Raw genomic sequence first — 21,215 nt, 5'->3', positions numbered from 1 at the left:
ACGGTCGGACTTTGGTCGGAGTTTGGGTTGACCATGTGTAGGCAAGACCGTTTGAATGGAATTCCACTGGAGTTCCGTCGAGAAACCGTTTGAGTTTATTACGACGGCTAAACCGGTTGTGTGTACGCGGCATTATACCTCACATGTGTGGGACGATCATTGTTTGCATGCATGCGGGACCAATACATGTTTTTGCCTTTGCGTATGAGCACAGGGGTATGGGCGAGCTCAAAAAATTTTTTGAAATCAATTATTTATTTATTTTTATTTTTACACTGTTGCTGTCCCTTAAATTATTTTTTTTATCACTTTTATTGTTATCACAGGGAATATAAATATCCCCTATGATCTATTAGACCCCAAATCCCTCCTCTGCCCTTAAAAGCATTTGATCACAAAATGATTGATGTGATCAGATGATCAGATGCTTTTCATATTTATATTGATATTTCACATCCGGGGAAACTGGAAGTGATATAGGCACATCACTTTCAGTTTCCTATATCAGAGAGGTGAACAGAGCCCTTTTGTTCTCTATTTGGCTTTATGATCAGCCGACAGAAGCGTCAGCTGGTCGATAGGGTCTTCTGGTAGGTGGGAGTGGGGGGACGTCCCCTCTTGCTGTATGTAAAAGTAATCCAGCAGCCAGTTAGCTGCTAGAATTGCTTTTACAAGAGAGCCAACCATTAGCTCTAAAAAACAATACTGGCATGATGCCTGCAGCTGCAGGCATCATTCCGGTATAACCACTTGTAGTCCAGCTATGTATCGGAATGTCGCTGGTCATCAGGTGGTTAACCTATGTGTGACAAGCATTTTTTTGACTTACCTGTAGTGGGTGGTCATATAAATCAGGTGAGTTTGCTGTGTTGGTGATGGAGAATTGGAGCTCTGCTTTATTTGTCTGCATGTATTTTAAAAGTGAACATGAGAGCACTTTTATGGGATGCATGATATGGACATGGTATTAAGGGCATAGAGCCTGGATTTGTTGAAGATATCTGCACTACTGCACTGTTTGCGGAATTTGTTAATTTGACACTTTATTTCTGCATAATAATATATGTTTATTTTTTTAGTTGTATGCACATAGTTTGTATACATGGACCAATAGCCCTGTATAGAATTGATTGATAGACATGTTCAGTAGTCTGAACAAGGTCCAGCTGCAGACTCTTTTAGTTGTTACACAGCCATACACACATGCAAAAATATACATCTATGCAAAGTATACCCTGACACTAAAACTTATCTGGCATAAAAAAGCCCATTTCTCCTAAAGGGCATTATTAAAATACTTCTTGACAAACTTAATTTCTTTTATTTTGTACAAACATGTTTGTTAGGGCTGCAAGGAAATGCTGTTAACAAGGAAACATAAACAAATTTGGATTCATCTGAGTGCTAAAACGTCTTTCCTTGCTGTTAGTGAAGAACGGATTACTCATAATGTAAGTGTTTATGAATATAAAAGTTGTGTAAAACATTTTCTGTTAGTCATATGTTAGCCATGTCAGCATTGCCACTGGGGCGTAAAGGAAGGATTTGCATTGTTCTTCCCACTGTAATGGGGATTTTTTTTTCTTTTTTCTCCATCTGCAAAGAAAGTGAAACATAAATTAATTTTTGTTTGAAGAAGGCTCTGCTCTGTTTTGAACTAATTACCTGGGTGCTTTCTGGTTCCTTTAAGCCCACCTGTAGGCAAGTTCCTACATGGTGGGTCAATGTTAGTTAGGAAGTATGGGCTGTCTAGGTGGGGAAGGGTTAAGACGGGGTTTGCTGGTTTCCTGGGCTTTTTGGGTTCTGCTCTCCACCCTGTTTGGCATACACATTAGGGTGAGGTTGGGCTCAGGGGAGTGGGACCATATGGGAAAGAAGCAGAGGGTTCGGTTGGAAGATGTAACTCAGAGTAGCCCCCAATCACCATCATCCTAAGGGAACCTACCTGCTTAAGGACTTTGCCACTAATGGACATTTACCTGCAAAGGTTTGCCTAGCCATCTAAGAAATAGATAGTTAGTGATTTGAGTGCTCTTGGACTGTTTTGTCAGCGCCTTCAAGTAAAGCTTTGTAAACCTTTCTTGAGCCTGGTTCATAATCATTCAAAGGGGTGCATTGTGGTAAATGGCGTATCAGAATAAAGTTCTTGTAAAGCACACACTCAGGGTACAGGAGGAAAACCCCCACAATGGGTTAAACCAGCAGGAGAGTCTGAGCAAGAGAGTAGTTGCTACAGGTAACCAGTAATTGGTGAATACTTCCAGCAGCCATAGAGCGAGGTGCGGTATCGGGATCGGGTGACAGGTCCTCTGGTAGCGAGGGTGTTGGTTTTCTGACGCCCTCCCTAGCTGTCGGTTCCCCAAGAGCAATTAAGACTGAACCCACAGTGCAGAGACCCCATGTATCCAGCCACATGGTACAGGAGAGTTAAGAGTTAATTAAGTGTAAACATTAGGTCCACGCTTTGTGCATTGTGGGGCCCATTTCTGTCACTGGGAGTGAGGTAGTCGGACATCTGCTGGACTGGGGAAGAGAGCATAGGCTCCCTCCTATATGCAAAATCTGAAAAAGGTTTGCAGTAACTTGGGACCGAATGTTTTACAGAGGGACACTGTAAATTTTATTTCTGCACATAGTGTATGGCTTATCTCTAAGCTGGGGTTCTGCCCTAAAGTTGGCATTCACATAAAAGCAGCCCCACCCACATGGAAAGAGGTACCCCTCATGTGCCCTTCACACGCACACCCGACCATAACCTGGTTGTATCATAAAATGCTGGCGTACTTACAGGCAAATTCAGTAAAGCATTACCAAGAGTTAAGCAACCCACTGACATGACATAACAGTGGTCGCCCTAGGGGTACTCTTAGTAACACTTGGGTGTGGGACCCCACACTGTGAACCAGCACATGGATAGTCACCAAATGCTTATTTTATGCACTGTGCCTTCTAGGGCCGGGCCTTTTGGCTAAATTTGGTGCAGTTTCTGTCGTCCAGGCCTCAGGGCCTGGCCAGTGCACGGCCACTATTTATCTTATTTATTTTTTCTCCCATGTTTTGTCTCACTTTCACTTTTGTCTGTGTTTTTTCACTGGATGAAGGGTGTGAGTCCTCTGGCTTGCCCTGACGCCTAGGGGGAGGATGTGTGGCCCTCAGGTTTGTCCCTCCCCTGCCCCTGGGTGGTCTCTCTTCGGGAGAGCCCCTCCGACCAAGTATTCGGCTGACCTAGAAGAACGGGGTCTGCCAGGCCTTCTGGCTAGGCAGACCATAGAAACCCATTGTCCCTGTCAGGAGCCTTGCGCTCCGGAGGATCAGGGTAGAGGTCCTACCCCTTTGGGGGTGGACTAAAGCACACCCTTAAGTGCACTTTTTAGTGTGTGTTTCACATGCACGTCTTTTGTTCACTTAATCATTTTTCTGTTCAGGTTTTTCCACCACATGGTCACTCAGTCCATCTATTTTTGATAATTGGGCACCAATCTCATGTCCGTGGGAGCAGGCAGACATCCGGTGGCTAACAACCTTTACAGTAGAGGGATGATCATGGGCCAGGTTAGTAAACTTGTCCCAATTGTCAACCACCCACAGTGGCGGCTGGTGCTAAACTTTTTGGGGGGGCGGCAAACAAACCCCCCAGGTCTGCACTCAGCCCCTCCACGGTGACAGTCCCTCTGCACTCACCCCTCCATGGCTTCCTCGGTTTCTCTTTCCGGCCAACCCGATCTGCCTCCTGTCCTGATTGGCGGGAAGGAGAAGCCGGAAGACAATAGTGAATATTGATTCGCTAGTGTCACTTTGAGTGGGTTCCAGAGCCCAACCTTTTTCAAGCCAATTAGAGCCTCAGACTCTAATCATGTGGCTTGAAAAAAAAAAAAACTCTTAGCAAGCTATGAGTCCAGTGCCCTACCTGCATCCCCGCATGCAAACCAGGGGGGCGCGCACCCCTGCTGGACCAGCCACTCCTAACCACCCATATGCACACACCACAAGAAGCTATTTCTGCTACCATTCCTTCCCCTCCTCTCCCCTGCCCATTGCCAAAGTTTATTTAGTACTCTGCAGTGCTTGGTGGATTTGCATATTCTTCCGCCCTTTAATGATAATGAGCAGCCTGTTATCTTTGTATTTTCAGTATGAAGTGAACAAATTATAGTAGCTGGACCCACTGTCATGCATTTTGGGGAGCTATCCCCTTTCTCGAGGCTTAAAGCGGGGGTCCACCTATCTATCGTTTTTTTTTTTTTTTTTTAGTTCATTCACAAACTTTTCTTCTCAGCATTACATACTCACATATTGTGTGTAATATGTCCGCCTGTGTCAGATTTCGTCGGAAAGAATAACTTATATTATTCACTGCAGGCGGTTTCCATCTTCATTGTGGGCATTTGAAGCCCACGAGCATTTATTTCCTGGATGTGGTGAATGCTGTGCTCCCAGCATTCACCGCTCGTTCCCGCACATGCTCAGTGGCATCCTGGGAAGCCTGAGACTAGCTCCCAGGAGTCTGGGAGAGGCTAGAAACACGCCTACTCCCACGGGAGGAGAACCAGGAAGTGCAAAGAAGAATAGAAAAATAAAAGGTAATTACGGCGATTTAAATTTTTTTAAACAGCATGTCAGCATCTAGGCAAGGAAGAGAATACATACAGATATTGTTCAAAATTTGGGTGGAACCCTGCTTTATTAAGAAAGGAAATGACTACCTGAAAAATGTCTTCTTGGAAACGCAGCTAGTCTGTCACAGAAAGTTGGGGGAACTCTACAGCCTTTTAGCTTGTGGAAGTTGTGCTCTGTTTAGCACTACAAAGGATCCTGGCATGCTGATCCCAGCTTTTCTGACATGTTTGCGTTTAAACCACCACCACTGCCTGGGGCAGGAGGGATCCTGGACTGGAACTGTGAGTTATTTGAGGGCCACAGACAAGTGATTTCATTTTTTATACTTTTGAGTGCATTCGATCTCCATTAAAGTGTAAGTTCACCTTTTCCGAAAAAATTCAAATATGAATGAACAATGTATACCCTCCCCACTCCCCCGATCCCTGCTGGTGAAGCAGCCCAGGGATTTGAAATCACCGCTCTTTTCCCTCTTCTTTTTGCAGCTCTTCCAGGACAGATCAGAGTGATTCTGATTGGTCAGCGCCAGTACACAGTATTGCTCTGATCTATCCTGGAAAGAAGAGGGAGAAGAGCAGGAATTTCAAATCCCTGGACTGCTACACTGGCTGCATGGACACTGACAGCTCATTACCCATGGAAGTAAGTACTGCAGGGACTAGGGGTGGGGAGGGGGGAGTGTATTTATTATTATTATTATTATTATTATTATTATAAAGGATTTATATAGCACCAACAGTTTGCTTAGCACTTTATAACATGAGGGCAGACAGTACAGTTACAATATAATTCAATACAGAAGGAATCAGAGGGCCCTGCTCGTTAGAGCTTACAATCTAGGATATGGTGTTAATTTACCTTTTAATATTTTCCTTCAAAGTCTATTGCTACACTACCTTGGTCCCCTCTTGGTATTTTGCCTTTAGAAACGTAGTTCAGCAGGGGCCGGACAAATTTTGATCCATCTATGGGTAGGCTGGTTGGACAGAAGTTGATCTCTCAATTGACTTCTGTACCACTAGCCTGTTGGAAAATGTCCACTTGATCAGTGTTGATGACTGTATTCTGACAGCGGAGAAGCCTCAATGTTGTAAGAATTCATTAGCTCTGCGGGAGGGGTTCCCTCATCTAGCTCGAATGTGTTGAATGAAAGAATTATAATTATGTATAACTTGCCTAAGGCTGGCCATACACTGAGATTCGAACTGTTAATGGGCAGGCTGAATGTATCAAGTTAATTGATCGATCAACTTGAGTACAAACAGCCTGCTGGATTCTCTTACGATTATCATTAGTGACTGCTATAGCTGCTAGTAATAATCACTGTCTTCTCCCGGCGAGGACGGCTTCCATCTCTCCCTCGCTGGGATCAGACAATGACTTGGCAGGAAGCATTCCCCTGTCAGCACTGTCTGTGTTGTTGTTGGGGGAATCGTGTGAATTTGCACCATGTATGGCCTGCCTAACAGTGTCCCAAGTAGAAGTTTAAAGAGGAAGTAAGCCCTGATGGGTGTTACTTCCTCTTTGTTTCCCTGCAAAGGTAAAGCATAATGGGCTACTATGCATTGCATAGTAGCCCATTATGTGACACTTACCTGCAGGAGAAGCCCGCAATGTCCCCATCTTCATCGCTAGTAGCGAGCGTCCATTCTTCACCCTTCTTCCTTCCGGGGCCGCGAACTCTGGCTCTGTGACTGGCCGGAGTTGTGTGAGTCGCGGAGTCGGCATGACCCGAGCTAGAAACGGCACAGCATGCCCTTTCTAACTCTGGCACATGCGCAGAAGCAATCGCCCTATGCCAATTTTCAAATATCTGGGAGATATTTCAAGCACCTACAGGTAAGCCTTAATCTCGGCTTACCTGCAGGTTAAAGTGGTTGTAAAGGGTTTACAACCACTTTAAACCTAACGGGGGTTCTAACCCTTTGCCATTCTATTGCAAACTAAGAAGAAAACATTTTAGCTGAACATACATTTTAAATCATGGAAATCTATGGTCAAGAAATACCTTCCTTGTGTAGATCTATGATATCAATGACATTAAAAAAAATAAATAATAATTGAAACAGAAAGTCATTTTTTTTATACCTAGATGTTTTCATGCACTCCTTTTTTATTGTCTAAGGACTAATAATAATAATAATAATTATAATAATAATAAAGCGAGTGACTAGCTCTTTTCATTCTTACTTTGCTCCCGTGAAAAGAGACTGTAATAGAAACTAACAAAAGGTTCCTTTGACTTGTGAAACTTTTACTATGATGTTGTTCAGGCATATCCAGAGGGTGTTTCCTTCATCCCACAGACAGGATGGAGATACAGAAAGGGGAGGGTACCATAGGAATGCACTCTGTCTGCTAGGGCTATATATCATGCTTCACACACTGCACTGAGAGTTGAGGACTGGAACCTGGACAACTCGCTGTAGCTCCAGGAGACATCCCTAGGTAAGCTTCTCACATGATTAAATCCTTCTAAGTGGCTGCTTATATTAAACTAAGTTTAACATGAATTTAAATACAACATAGTTGTAATACTCCAATAACAACAAATTGGAGCTCTTTTTGTAAGGGTTTTTTCATTTTTTTCGTGATCAACTAAGGATTTGGAGTTTTTAAGGATGTGGATTTTTTACAAATTTTTAAAATAATAATAATTTTACATATATAGCTATATTGCACAAGAAAACTAGTCTGTGTGTAAGTTAAGCTGTGACTGAGTTATAGAAAATGGTATACCAATAAATTAAATCTTTCATTAGGCTGGAAATTTTTTTGTAATTTCGCCATAACATTGGAAAATCCACCAATCAGGTTCAAAAATAGTTCTTTAAGTTAAAAGCAAAACCATAACCACGAATGGAACATTTTGAAAACAGTTCTTTGAAGTATTTTAACAGAGGATGTCTGAGACAATAACTGAATGGTGTTTGTATCGTTTTCCTGCATTTATATACGTTTTCGTCATTGCAGTCTAGTTTCCTCCCATGATAAGTCATGTGGCTTCTCATAAAAGTGAAACTGTACGGGGCAAAATACAGGATGTAAAAAAGAAATGGCTACCACTTGGGACAGTTTGTACCCATTATAATTAAGGTGGACCTGGACAGGGCAATTCATAAAATAGTACAATACAAAAAGATCCCTGGCACACATGCCAGTCAGCAAAAGCCTAAAAGTCTAAACAGCTTTAACAATTTGCAATAAAAACAGAGGTTTTTGTAGCATACATTTGCAATTATTTGTTAAAGCCACACAAAGGTGCCTCTATCTGGTCCCTAACTCCAGGCTTCAAGAGCTCCTATCTTGGGACATATATATCAAATAAAATATTGAAAATTGGTATGCCTTGCAGCCTATTCCTTCTTAAAGGTCCAGCACAGCACAGGTGGAACCATAGGCAGTTGGTACTTTCCTTCCCCAAATTGCACCATTCCCTTGATCCACTGTTAAAGCTGAAGTTTAGGTATGATTTTTCTTGCGTAGTTACTTTGGTCCAACATAGAAGTATGTATATCTTGTAGCATCAGTTCTTGTGTAGAACTCACCGATCCCTGTAGAAACTGCAAATCACTGTAGAAATTGTCACTACTATGGAAATATACAGTTACATTGGTCCAAGCTACACTAATGTACCTGAGCAAGAAAAACATTACCTTTAAGCAACATAGCTCCACCCAAAGATGGGCTTTAAACTTAAAGGGATACAATATTATTAAGATCTATTTTATCATCCCAAAATGTTTGGCTGCATGTTATTATTTGCAAAATGACACATATACTATCTTATTCAAGCAGGTATTGAAATTTTGCCCACAACTTGCATACACTATTTAATTAATACTTGACCTGCTATTTTAAATAAACAGGTAACAAAAGAGCTAGAAGAGATATGTGTCAAGAAAACATAGCTTAAGGGTGCCTACAGGTATTGGGCTAAAAAACAGCCTAAAGGTGCCAAAATAAACATCCTACAAACATGCAAATCAGGGGATATTCAATTTTTCAAGGTGTTTACCTCATTAGAAGGTAATTTTCTCTGATTAGAATACACATGATCAGATAGAATGAACATTCTGTAGCCTCTGCAGACACGCGAAGCCTACAGCTACATGGGCAGTTATGATTTGGTCTTGAGAGTTTTAACTACTTGGCAGTCATCTGATATGCTGCAAATTGATATCAACACCTGAAATCAAGATCTCTCTTGCAGAGATACTTATATAACCATCTGTGTAAATTTAAAAAAAATCTATTGTATTGTAGTTAGGCTTGGTTCACACTTGTGGAGGCTGTCTTCTGCATGTAGAGCTGGGCAGCCAATTCATTTCAATGAGCTACCCTATCTGCAGAAATGCAGGGAAAGAAATCCCCAAACCTTTTTTTTAAATTGTGCTGCACAGAACGCACGCAAAATCGCCGGTGTTTTGCCAATGCGTGGCGGTGCCATTAAGAATTAGTGCAGCGTGTGTCTGTCTCGTGTCGAGTCTTGTGAGCGTGTTCTCCAATTCACAATAAACTCAACCTAGCCTTAGATGTGATAATTGCATTATTTTAAATGTTCTTAGAACATTTTCAGCATGTATAGAAAACTCTTGTTGATCTTGTCAGAAACATAACGTGTTTGTCACATGCTGTGAGTTAAACTGTAAAAGGAAAAAATATTCTTATCTGCCTTTCAAGCTGTCTCTGTAAACTACTGATTCCCCTCCCCATTAATAGAGATGACTAGAGAAAAACTCTAAACTCATCCAAATCCCCCCCCCCCCAAAAAAAAAATATATAAATATATATACATATATATCTTTAATACATGTGTGTATATATATATAGCAATTTAAAGGATAAGTTCACCTTTTATTGAAAAAAAAAAAAAATATATATATATATATATATATATATATATATATATATATATATATATATATATATTATTATTATTATTATTATTAATAATAATTATTTTTTACACTGAAGCCTGTAAAGCATTACTTGTAGTTCATTGATTCACAGAAGCCTCGCATGACCACGACACGTTTTAATTGTCAGAGTGGGTGCGGGGAGAGGATCCCACGCCCGTTGTCACAGGGAGGGGGGATTGGAAGGAGCTGAAACATGTTACATATTCCACCCTAAACACATGTTCCAAAGGTGACTTATCCTTTAACAGTCCTTAGATGTAGTGGTTGAATTTTTTTTTTTATAGGTCGATTTATACTCGATAATAATATACTTTCGATTAATTCTTTCTTGCTAATCCTGTGAATAAATGCACATCCTGTCAGTGGGTGGCTACCTTCACTCTTCCACAGTATGAATGCATGCTGTTTTCCTGAGCTGGACTACAAAGAGGTCTTCCTCTATCCTTGTGAGCTGAAAGCACAAAAAATATTTTCTGCCTGTTTACTGTAATCGAATAATTTACCTCAACCATGTATTAGAGATGAATAGAAAAAGAACTTTTTGTAGTTCAAATCAGGGGAGCAGCTTGCCTTTATAGATACAGTGGAAGAGTGATCCTAGCCACTCAAGAACAGGAAGTGTGTTATTCACAAGGTTACACATTGATAATCAAGGGGAATGGGCTTCTATTAATGAATGTTCTTTTAATGCACTGCATCTTTATTATTATTTACAACCCAGCTCTCTGTGATGAAAGTGAAGGACACCTTCTGGTGCAAAGTATGTAGGGACATTTTCCTCCTACAACCTTGGTTCCATGGACTATGGAGAATAAATATGCAAAAATCAATAAACCCACAATTGCTTTTATTTCACCATTACATATGACCAAATTTAATATAAAGCTGTATTTCTCAAATCATATTACCTAATTGTTATAATATTTATTGGCGGTTCATGACTATTTCACCTATTTCATCTGTCCTCTACATCTTCACTGGTTGACTGTTCTTTGCTATCAAACTATTGATTGGCTTCTGTTGAACTGGGAGAGCTACACACAGAATAATATTCGGCCGATCCTTGCTGAACCAGACTAATTTTGATCCGTGTGTACCCAGATTAATCAACCCTAGTGCAAATGCTTGCCTGAATTAGGCGTAGCTAGTTCTAAAGGGAACTACCACCAAAAATCTGTCATTAGGGCTAGTTTAAATTCCCCTGAATGTGTGCAAGTAATTTTTAGATATGGCAGCAAGAATCTACTGGTTCTCACCTGCAGTAGCCTGAGCCCTCGTTCACATTAGATTTCAAACCCCGCGTTTCATTACTAGTTCGGGGGCGATTTGAAAGACATCTGTGTGGGTTCATGCACAGATGTCTACTGAAATCACCCCAAAGTCGCCAAACGTAGTACAGGAACTACTTTTGTAAATTGGTGCTGTGCCGTAAAGTCGGCGTTGCACCGATTCGGACGGTGCCATTGCTGGCAGTAGGCTTCTATTTGGCATGTGATTTGACATGCCTAACGTGATTGTAAACGATCACCTTGTAAAACAACCCATTCAGTTAAAATAAAAAAGAAAGGTAAAACATTTTTTAATGGATATAAAAAAAACATTATAATTACCTTTTTTCCCTTTTTTATAAGTGATCCCATTCCCTCTCTTCCCATCTGCATAAGAGCTGGGGGAAGAGAAGCAGCAATACACTGAACTTCCCAGTGAATGGCTGCGCAGCTGTCAGCTGAAAACGGGTCACAGAACAAATGAACTGCATTCCTGTGATCCATAGGAGAAGTATAGCCAAAAAAGCTTTGGTCATACTTCTCCTTTAAACATACTGTATATTTGTCATAGTTGATTTAGAAAACTTTCATAGCTATTTTGAATACTATGGATAGAATCTAATCCGATTAACTATAGAGGCTATACTATAGAGGCTTATTAATGCTAATGAATGACAGAGTTTTGTAAGAGCTGGGATTATCTTCTATTACAGTAAGGCTCGGTTCACACATGGGCGGCACGACTTGCAGGTCGCCTCAGCGAGGCGACCTGCAAACGACTGCCGGGGCGACTTGCGAGACGACTTCTGCATAGAAGTCTATGCAAGTCGCCCCAAGTCGCCCCCAAAGTAATACAGGAACCTTTTTCTAAGTCGGAGCGACTTGCGTCGCTCCGATTAGAACGGTTCCATAGCACAGAACGGGAGGCGACTTGTCAGGCGACTAGGTCGCCTGACAAGTCGCCCCAGTGTGAACCGAGCCTAAACAACTGGGCAGCTAAACAAAATTCCTTTATACTCATGCTTTGGCTAACTATGGAATTTCCTACTACTCGGTCACATGGCTCGCTGTGGTTTCTCAGCTGAGCTAGGAATGTGTGCTTATATTTAAACAGCTTTGCTATCCCTCTTCTCAGAGATACTTTCAACTTCTAGATTTCATAGTAGATAATTCATTGCAGCCTCAAGGTTAACGGGAGTTTAAGAAAAGCTCAGAAAGGTATTTATTCTTGCAGATTCGTAGATTTGATATATGATGTGTTCAGCTATTTGCTTATCTTGTGTGCATTATGTGTGTGTTATTTTATGAATATTTGTTGATAGAGGCCAAATCTTGGTCTGAATGGTGGGTGATGGCATTAAGTTGGCTGTAGATGATAGATTTCTTTAATACTTTTTATTGCCTCAGTAGGTATGTTTACTTCTAAGAAAGTGGGAGGTAGTGAACATGCCCAAACACCTCCAATGCAAGCGGGAATGCAATGACGAATGTGTCCAGTATTAACAATCATTACTTTCTCCAATATTTGTAAAGTGGGCCATGCGTATTAAGTTTCCTCTTATTCAGCCCTGTGGGATAAATGAAAGGAGCTGGTTATCAGAAAACCAAAACAATGTATATGTCTCATTGGATGAAGGCACTTTTCAACCATACACAGAAGAAATTTTGGCTGATTCATCAGGAATCAGCCAAAATTTGAGTTATGTAAGGCCCGCTCAAGACAGGGATGTCCGGTACTATAGACACTTGAGGATGGTTAACCAATCTGACCTTTGAAAATTATTATCAGTGGTAACGCATATCTACGTTAGACATAAATTTATATTATATGACATTTCATTTAAATCCTTTATTTTGCAATCATTTATGAGCATGAACGTAATAATATTTTCAGAATATACCAGCAAATGTAGAACTATTAGTACTCATTAATATCTTGTATGGGCAGCATAGTGGTATAGTGGGTAGCACTCTTGCCTAGCAGTAAAAAGGGTTGATGGTTCGAATCCCAACCATAACACTAACTGTGTGGGTTTCCTCCGGGCACTCCGGTTTCCTCCCACACTCCAAAGACATGCTGGTAGGTTAATTGGCTTCTGTCTAAAATTGGCCCTAGTATATGAATGTGAGTTAGGGACCTTAGATTGCAAGATCCTTGAGTGTAGCGACTGATGTGAATGTACAATGTATATGTAAAGCGCTGCGTAAATTGACGGCGCTAAATAAGTACCTTAAATAATAATATAAGTTCTAGAACTGACATTTTCTGGTCAACATAACCATTTTAAGCATAGAAGTTTAAGCCTAACTCCAGTCAAAACTTGTCTTAAGCTGGCCATACATAGACTTTCAAATAAACGTTCTCACGCATATTTGTATGAACAGTTGTAGCAAAATTCAATGATTTGATGAATGTTGTTCGAAAGTCATGTACTTCAAAATTTAGTTTGTTTTTAAAATTCAACTTTGGAATAAATGGACTTTACTGACTGATAAACACATTCACTGTTGGAAATTTTAGTTATGTGTTCAAACAATAAAGATTTTCAGTCCTGCTCCTTACGAATTTCTCATTACTGCAGTCGAAAACAAACGTCGATCTGGACCCACTAAAGATTAGAAAAGAGAACGAACATTGTTTAACCACATGCCGACCAGCCGCCATAGTTGTAATGCAGCAGAATGGCATGGCTGGGCGAAACGATGTTATGTAACGTTGCTTCGCCCTGTGGCCACTAGGAGGTGCGCGCCCCCCGCTCGCCCCCCGAGCCGATGTGAGTGCCCAGCGGTCTCGATCGCCGCCGGGCTCCTGCGATTGCTCGGGGCACACTGAGAACCCAGGGCCTGTGTGTGTAAACACACAGTTTCCGGTTCTCTGAGGGGAGAACTGACAGATCCTCTGTTCATACAGAGTATAAACAGACGATCTGTTAGTTTCCCTGCACAGTCCACATCCCCCTTCAGTTAGAACACTTCCTAGGACACACATTAACCCCTTCACTGCCTTCTAGTGTTATCCCCTTCACTGCCATTGACATTTTTACAGTAATCAATGCATTTTTAATTGCACTGATCGCTATATTAATGCCAGTGGTCCCAAAAATGTGTCAAAATTGTCCAACGTGTCCGCCATAATGTTGCAGGCATGATAAAAATCGCTGATCGCCGCCATTACTAGTAAAAAAAAAATTATTAATAAAAATGCTATAAAACTATCTCCTATTTTGTAAACGCTATAACTTTTGCGCAAACAAATCAATATACGCTTATTGCAATTTTTTTTACCAAAAATATGTAGAAGAATACATATCGGCCTAAACTGAGGAAAAAAAAAAAATTTTTTCATATATATTTTGGGGATATTTATTATAGCAAAAAGTAAAAAATAATGCGTTTTTTTTTTCAAAATTGACGCTTATTTTTTGTTTATAGCGCAAAAAATAAAAACCGCAGGGGTGATCAAATACCACCAAAAGAAAACTCTATTTGTGGGGGAAAAAAGGGCATCGATTTTGTTTGGGAGCCACGTCGCACAACCGCGCAATTGTCAGTTAAAGTGACGCAGTGCCGAATCGCAAAAAGTGCTCCGGTCTTTGGCCAGCCAAATGGTCCGGGGCTGAAGCGGTTAAACAAACATTTTCATACAGAACTCTACTAATGTATGGCCAGCTCTAGTTTTGAATGGAGTGGGGAAGGACCAAAAATGTTTGGTATTTTTTTGGTTGTCTGTGACTGAATTGGGAAGATTTCCCCTTACTTTTTTCACTGTGACATGAAAGCACTGGGGTTTGAAAGGTTTTAAACTTTCTTCACTCTACTACTAAAAAAAAAAAAAAAAAATTGGCTGCAATTTGGTTTTAATAAACAAAATACACATTCTATCCCTCTCAGGAACTAATTTAAAAGGTAAATGTTTGCCTTGCAGTTTATATTTTCAATTTGCCAAATTTATGAAAGTGTTACGGAGAACTTAAAACCTGCAATTTCAACATGTAGAGTTTTGTATGAAATGCCATACACATCATGCATGTCAAAGTGCTTTCCCCATAACTGTGATCATTTGCTAATCTAAAAGAGTTGTACCAGGGGCGGACTGATAACTCATGGGGCCCCCAGGCAATTAGAGATTATGGGGCCACACAGTATACAATCACACAGTATACACATACATGTATACACAGACAGATATAAAAAAACACAGATTTATACATACTGTCCCTGGTTTTACTGAGGCTGGCAACCCTGATGGGGTACCCTAGTGGCCCAGGGCCCTCGGGCAGTGCCCGAGTGGCTCAATGGTCAGTCCGCCCCTGAGTTGTACTGTTTAGCGCGTATGGTATGACATTTTTTATGTGCCTAGTCGGTAAACTACCAAATACATCAGATTTTTATTTTAGATATAGCTCCCAGCTGCCCCTTATTTGGAGGATTGTCCCTCTTTTTTGGATCCAAATCCCTCTGCCCTCTTTCTTCCTCAATTGTCCCATATTTTTATCTTATGTGTGAAACTTTTTATTATATTATCTAACTATCAAACATGTTGCAGTACAAGAAACATTTGATTCAACTCAAACATTTGCACTTGGACTGTAAGCCACACCCGCCCAACCTATTCCCTAGATACATCAATAAGACCAACACCACACAATGTTTTGGCAGAAATGGCCGCGGCAATTTATTGGTTTACAATGCTGATAACAACCATTATAAATAATCAAAAACTTGCATAACATAAACATCACATCATCAAATAGGCTTTGCCCAGTTGTCAGAACTCGAGCAGCTTAAACTATTAAGAATACATCCCCCCCAGATTCCGGGGTGACCCAACCACACAAAATGCTGTGACGGGAGCTCTTCTTTCCTTTGTCCTGGCCGCTGCAGAGGAAGCCATAACCGCTCTGCAGCCCTTATATAACATTCCCAGGAAAATCCAGAAACTTCCAGGAATTCCCATTGGATAACCCAGATCCCTCTTTAGAATATTTAAAGGGACAGTGGCCCCATAAAACACTACGTAACAGTTAATTGCCATTCAACTATACTAATAGGGCCGGGTGGCCCCAGTCCCAAGAAAGTGGGCCCAAATAGGTGTGCCCCCTTTATACATTCTTAACTTTAAAAGCCAGTATGAAGGAAAAGTAGTGGTGCAAAAATCATATGTGCGTTTAACCATTTATTTTTTATATATTCATTTTTTCTGGTCTGTGTAACTAGATGCCGTGGTGATCTGTCCTTTGCCCACATACTATACGCTGAAAGGCGTTCTTTTTCATCTATCCCAGAAGGTTAGAGTTTATGATGTTAAAGAGGTTGTAAACCCTATAAAAAAATAAATTTAAAAAAAGCTATAAGTCAAATGCATAATGATGCATACTAGCTCATTATGAAATACTTAGAATGAAGCTCTCTCAGCGGCACGCGCACACCGCTGAGGTGGCTGACATTTTCCCTGGAGTTTCTTGTGGGTTCCAGCACTGTGATTGGCTGGAGCCGCGATTATGTCACTCCCACGCATGTGTGCGTAAGCCACCGATTACAGGACAGGGGTCTGAAGAAACGGCACGGGCGGCCGTTTATTCAGTGTGAATGTGACAATGACATCGGCGTATATAGTAAATATCTTCTAAACAGTGCAAGTTTAAGAGATATTTATGGTACCTACAGGTAAGCCTTAATATAGGCTTACCTGTAGTACAAATAAAAAGGAAGACTTTACTTCCTCTTTAAGTCAGTCATAGACCTTTCGAATCTCGGCTGGGATTAGCAGGAACCAGATGAGATTCAAAACATGAATGGGCAGGCTGAATGTATCCAAGTTGATCGATCAGATCAGATTTTACATGCGATTAATGCTAGCGGCTGTTAAAGCCTCCTAATGCTAGCGGCTGTTAAAGCCTCCTGGCGGGAGGACACAATGGCTCCACAGGAGGGATTCCCCCATCAACACTGACAGTGTTAATGAGGGAATCAAGCTACTTTCTTTCCTGCAGTCCGTGGTTACAGGAAAAAGACTTGCTCCATCTATGGTTGGCAATAGATCATATCTAGATCATATACATACACAATGACCTGTCTAGCAATCCCCCATTGGTTTGGTTTTTCCTGGAATAAGACTTAACCAGGGGTGCATAGCAGTGCTCTTCCTCTTTTCTCTAAAGACATAAAAGACACATGAGGCCTGTTTATTCAGAGATCTTTCAGATAAAGGGTCTTTAGGTGGTCAAATTACTTGCACTTCTGATTCAACCACCATCTGATGTCTCCAGGTAGCAACATCAACCTCAGTCATAATTACCCTGGACTATACTGAAAGATAACCAACATAGCTAGACGCTTATATAGTCTTATGGCCCCAATTATAAAGCAGTGACCTTACCATAAACTTTACTGTGCTTTAGAAATGTGTATGTTGCCGTTTTTGTTTCTTGTGCATTGCGCTTCACTTGTTTCGGGACTCTGTAGAAATGTAGAAAGCAGAGCCACTGAACAAATTGATGGAAAAAGATATTGGGAGGAGTGCCCGGCGATGTAACCTGTCAAACAGCATTAAGGTAGTACTGTAGGCTAAACATTTTTTACCCTAATGCATTCACAGCATTAAGGTAAAAAATGCCCCAGTACTAGTGCTCCCCCCATCCTTAAACTCGTACCTGATGTCTCTCTAACAGCTGTCAGGTCCTCCATGAACCACACCACTCCCTGAACTTACTTTACTGGCTGAAGAGGGGAGAGATGAGGGTAGGTGAGTCTGGAGCTGCAAGGAGAGAGCAGAGGAATATTTTTGTGGGTGCTGTGCATGTTAATGGAAAGCACACGCATGGGTGTCTTCACCCAAAAACAAAAGTGGGGGCAGCGGCTTTGGGACTAAGAAAAACATTCAAAAAAGCAAACTATACACAATGTGCAAATCTGAATTCCTTGAATGAAATTTTTAAAAAAGGCAGGTTTTAGTATCACTTTAAGAAAACAGAACTTTATATTGTAAACGGCACCTAAAGGTAGATTATGGTGTGAAGTATCACTGCAGTATCCAGCAAAGAGTAGATATCTGTATCTGCTCTATAAATGAGCCTCTAGATTTCCCCAACATTCCCAAACTAAGGCCCCATGTACACGGGACGCTGTTAAACGTGCGTTCAGAGGCAGTTGAACACTTTTTTTCAACTGCCCCTGAACTCATTCAATGTTATCCTATGTGACCATGTACACAGTCTCGTTTATTGACTTTTTTTGCAGTTGCGTTTAACAGCGTTTCTTTGGAAGCAAAAAAATGGGTTCAGACGCAGAAGATTTCCACGTTTCAGACACCAAATGCGGCTAAACGCGGGTACCCGCGGTTTGGGCGCGTTTTCGTTTGTAAGCGTTTTTAAAGGTGCCCTATATTTTAGAGCTGAAAAGACAAAAATATGATGGAAAACAATGAAAAAACATTAAAAAATATAGTTAAAAATGTTTTAATTACTTGCAATGATTCATATATATATATATATACCATATATAGTCCATATATAGACCATATATAGTCATACTTTTTCAAGTAGAAGGTCAAATGTGGTAATGGACATGCGTGTGAAATTAACAAATTTGTCGGGGTAGGTACGCAGCTGTCAGTACATGTTTACAAAATATCCTGCCGACACTTGCTGCGCAATCAAAGGATGGGTCCAATAGCGACGAACTCTGACTCTGGACCTCTCACGTAATTTTCTACGTCGTTCTAGCCTCATCAAGAGCAATGTCAGGAGCATTTCCTCACATATGCTCATTATGGGATCCATTGCAAAAAAAAAAAAGCACAAAAATAGAGGCAAATACAAGTAGACAACTGCTCTCTCTGCTGCTGCTACTCACTCTGGTCAAAATGGCTGAAATAGTTAACTACAATGTTTTTTGAGCTTGGGGAGATTCTTTAATGAGGTAATCTTAATAAAGGCTTCTAGACGCAAACGTGGTAAAACGCGGCTAAACGCGGCATGCAACCGTGGCTAAACGGGCGTTTTAAACGCAGGTTTCAAGGTGTCAAAAAAAATTTGTTCAGAGGACTTTGCCTCAGCATCCCGTGTACATGGGGCTTCAGATAACCTAAACTTAGATGTCAATGAACCAGCATGTTTTTGGAGGCATAGCATGAATATGCATGTGGCCATGTTAACTAACCATAACCTCAGCACTTAGGTTCTAAACAAAAAATGCTAGTAAAACAGGATATCTGTACAATCATATCCTTAGGGGCTATGGAGAAATACATCAATGTCTAGGACATAAAGACAGCTCATAGCCTGCAAGAACATGATGCTTATCTGCTCTTGCAAAATGCATGTAAATATACAGAAAAACTAAACATGTACTGATGATAGCCTTCATTATTGTGCAATACATTTTTTCAAATGGTTATCAGCATTTACAGTAATCAGCATATGAAATTATGTGTACATTTATCCATCACCTGTCACTGCACATTTAGCACTTATGTCTCAAGGACACACCCTTGGATTGGGTTGCAGGTTTCCCAGCACTACCAAACTGTTAAAAAGCAGAATAATGTTTTTTGCTAACAGTAAAAGATTGACAATAGCTTCAAACTGATGAGTAGTAGAATAGTAAATTTAGAAGCACAGTATGTGTTTGGCTTAGCAGCCTTTGTACTCAGCTTGAGTCCGCTAAATGCAAACAAGGTCTCCAGGCAATGTTCCATAATGAGGAGGAAGTGGTCTTCAATCCACAGGTCTTGAATGTGATTATTCAAATCTTGTAGAGTGCCGCCCCCCTGGGCTTGATCCCTCCATAGGTGGGCATACACACTTTCATTTTATTATCCATCCAATGTGTGACTCAATCAAAATAATCAAATCCACAAACAATCAAATAGCCATAACTTCTCTTTCATTCAGACTCAAATTATGGTCACCACACACACACACACGTCATTTTTTTATCTGATCATTGTGTGATGCAATCAAAACAACTGAATAGCCATAACTTGCCTCACAGTTGACTAATGCCTAGAACACACGGCCCGTGTGTATGTCAGCCGGTCCGACAGAAGCAGCCGTTAGGCCAGCTTCTGTCGGGCAAGCATGCTGGAAAACCAGCAGCCGACCAGCTGCCGATCAGCACAGAGTGTTCTGGTGGGGGGGGGGGACACAACAGCTCAGTGGGGAGATCGCTGTACTAACGCCGGATCGTCAGTACAGCAGTTCAGACCGGAGCTGTCAGTTTTTTTGTTCAACCCGCTGGGTTGAATGAAAACAAACTTAATGCCGCGTACACATGATCAGACATTCCGACAACAAAATCCTGGATTTATTTCCGACGGATGTTTGCTCAAACTTGTCCTGCATACACACACGGTCGCACAAATGTTGTTGGAAATTCCGAACGTCAAGAACGCGGTGACGTACAACACGTACAACAAGCCGAGAAAAATGAAGTTCAATAGCCAGTGCGGCTCTTCTGCTTGATTCCAAGCATGCATTGAATTTTGTGCGTTGGAACTGTCTACACACAATCGGAATTTCCGACAACAGATTTTGTTGTTGGAAAATTTGAGAGCCAGCTCTTAAATTTTTGTTGTCGGAAATTCCGACACCAAATGTCCGATTGAGCCTACACAGGGTCAGAATTTCTGACAACAAGCTCACATCGAACATTTGTTGTCGGAAATTCCGACCGTGTGTACGCGGCATTAGTGTATACCAGGCTTTAGACTTGATTTTGATAAGATTCCGTTAAACTGCATTAATCAGCCAGGGCTGGAAATTATTGAACATTTTGCATCAATCAACAGCACTGAAATACTTTGTTCCTGAATACAATTATATTTTGATCAATCAGATTATGAAATTATATAATGGAAACAGCGATACAATTGATTGCATAAGTTACGATCATATCTTAGCTATCAGTCGAAATTCAATTCCCATGTGGCAAATCAACAAAATGAGTTGTCATCTATGGATTGATTAATCTTATCAGAAGAGATCAATCAAAAAAGATATTGATCATTTATTAATGCATGTGTGGCTCCTATTAGATCTGCTCCAATCAAACTGGGTCAGCTGGCAGAAAATTATCAATCGCTTGTATCGATTGGAAGCACTGAGGTACTTTATTTATGAACACAATCATATTCCAACCAGATTATGAGATTACATAGTGAAAACAGAGATGCGATTGATAACTTATCAATCCACTTCCTCATGTGTGGCATATCGATTGAATGGGTTGTCAACTATAGATTGATTATTCCTATCGTAAGAGATCGATCAGAAAACCGATCATTTATTGATGCACGCATGCCCCCATAACTCTGAAACCTAGGTTCTCTGAATTTTAAGTATGGTGCCCATACATGTGTCCACCTTCCAAAGTTCCAACCTTCATGATCAGCTGAAAAAAAAAACAC

At 40.8% G+C, this 21,215-nt stretch overlaps 1 protein-coding gene across 1 annotated transcript in view; it reads left to right on the top strand.

The window, feature by feature from the left end:
* Window positions 1-6,920: 6,920 nt before the first annotated feature.
* The window catches only part of LOC141103520 (calcium-activated chloride channel regulator 1-like), a 53,205-nt gene continuing 38,910 nt past the window's right edge, over window positions 6,921-21,215 (top strand). The window contains exon 1 of the mRNA XM_073593194.1: window positions 6,921-7,065. The gene's annotated coding sequence lies outside the window, so the exon portion shown is untranslated. The remainder of the gene's footprint in view (window positions 7,066-21,215) is intronic.

The sequence above is a fragment of the Aquarana catesbeiana genome, linkage group LG07 (assembly GCF_042186555.1).
Source record: "Aquarana catesbeiana isolate 2022-GZ linkage group LG07, ASM4218655v1, whole genome shotgun sequence".
NCBI lineage: Eukaryota > Metazoa > Chordata > Amphibia > Anura > Ranidae > Aquarana > Aquarana catesbeiana.
The sequence above is the reverse complement of the archived record's forward strand: the minus strand, read 5'-3'. Positions and strand labels throughout refer to the sequence as shown.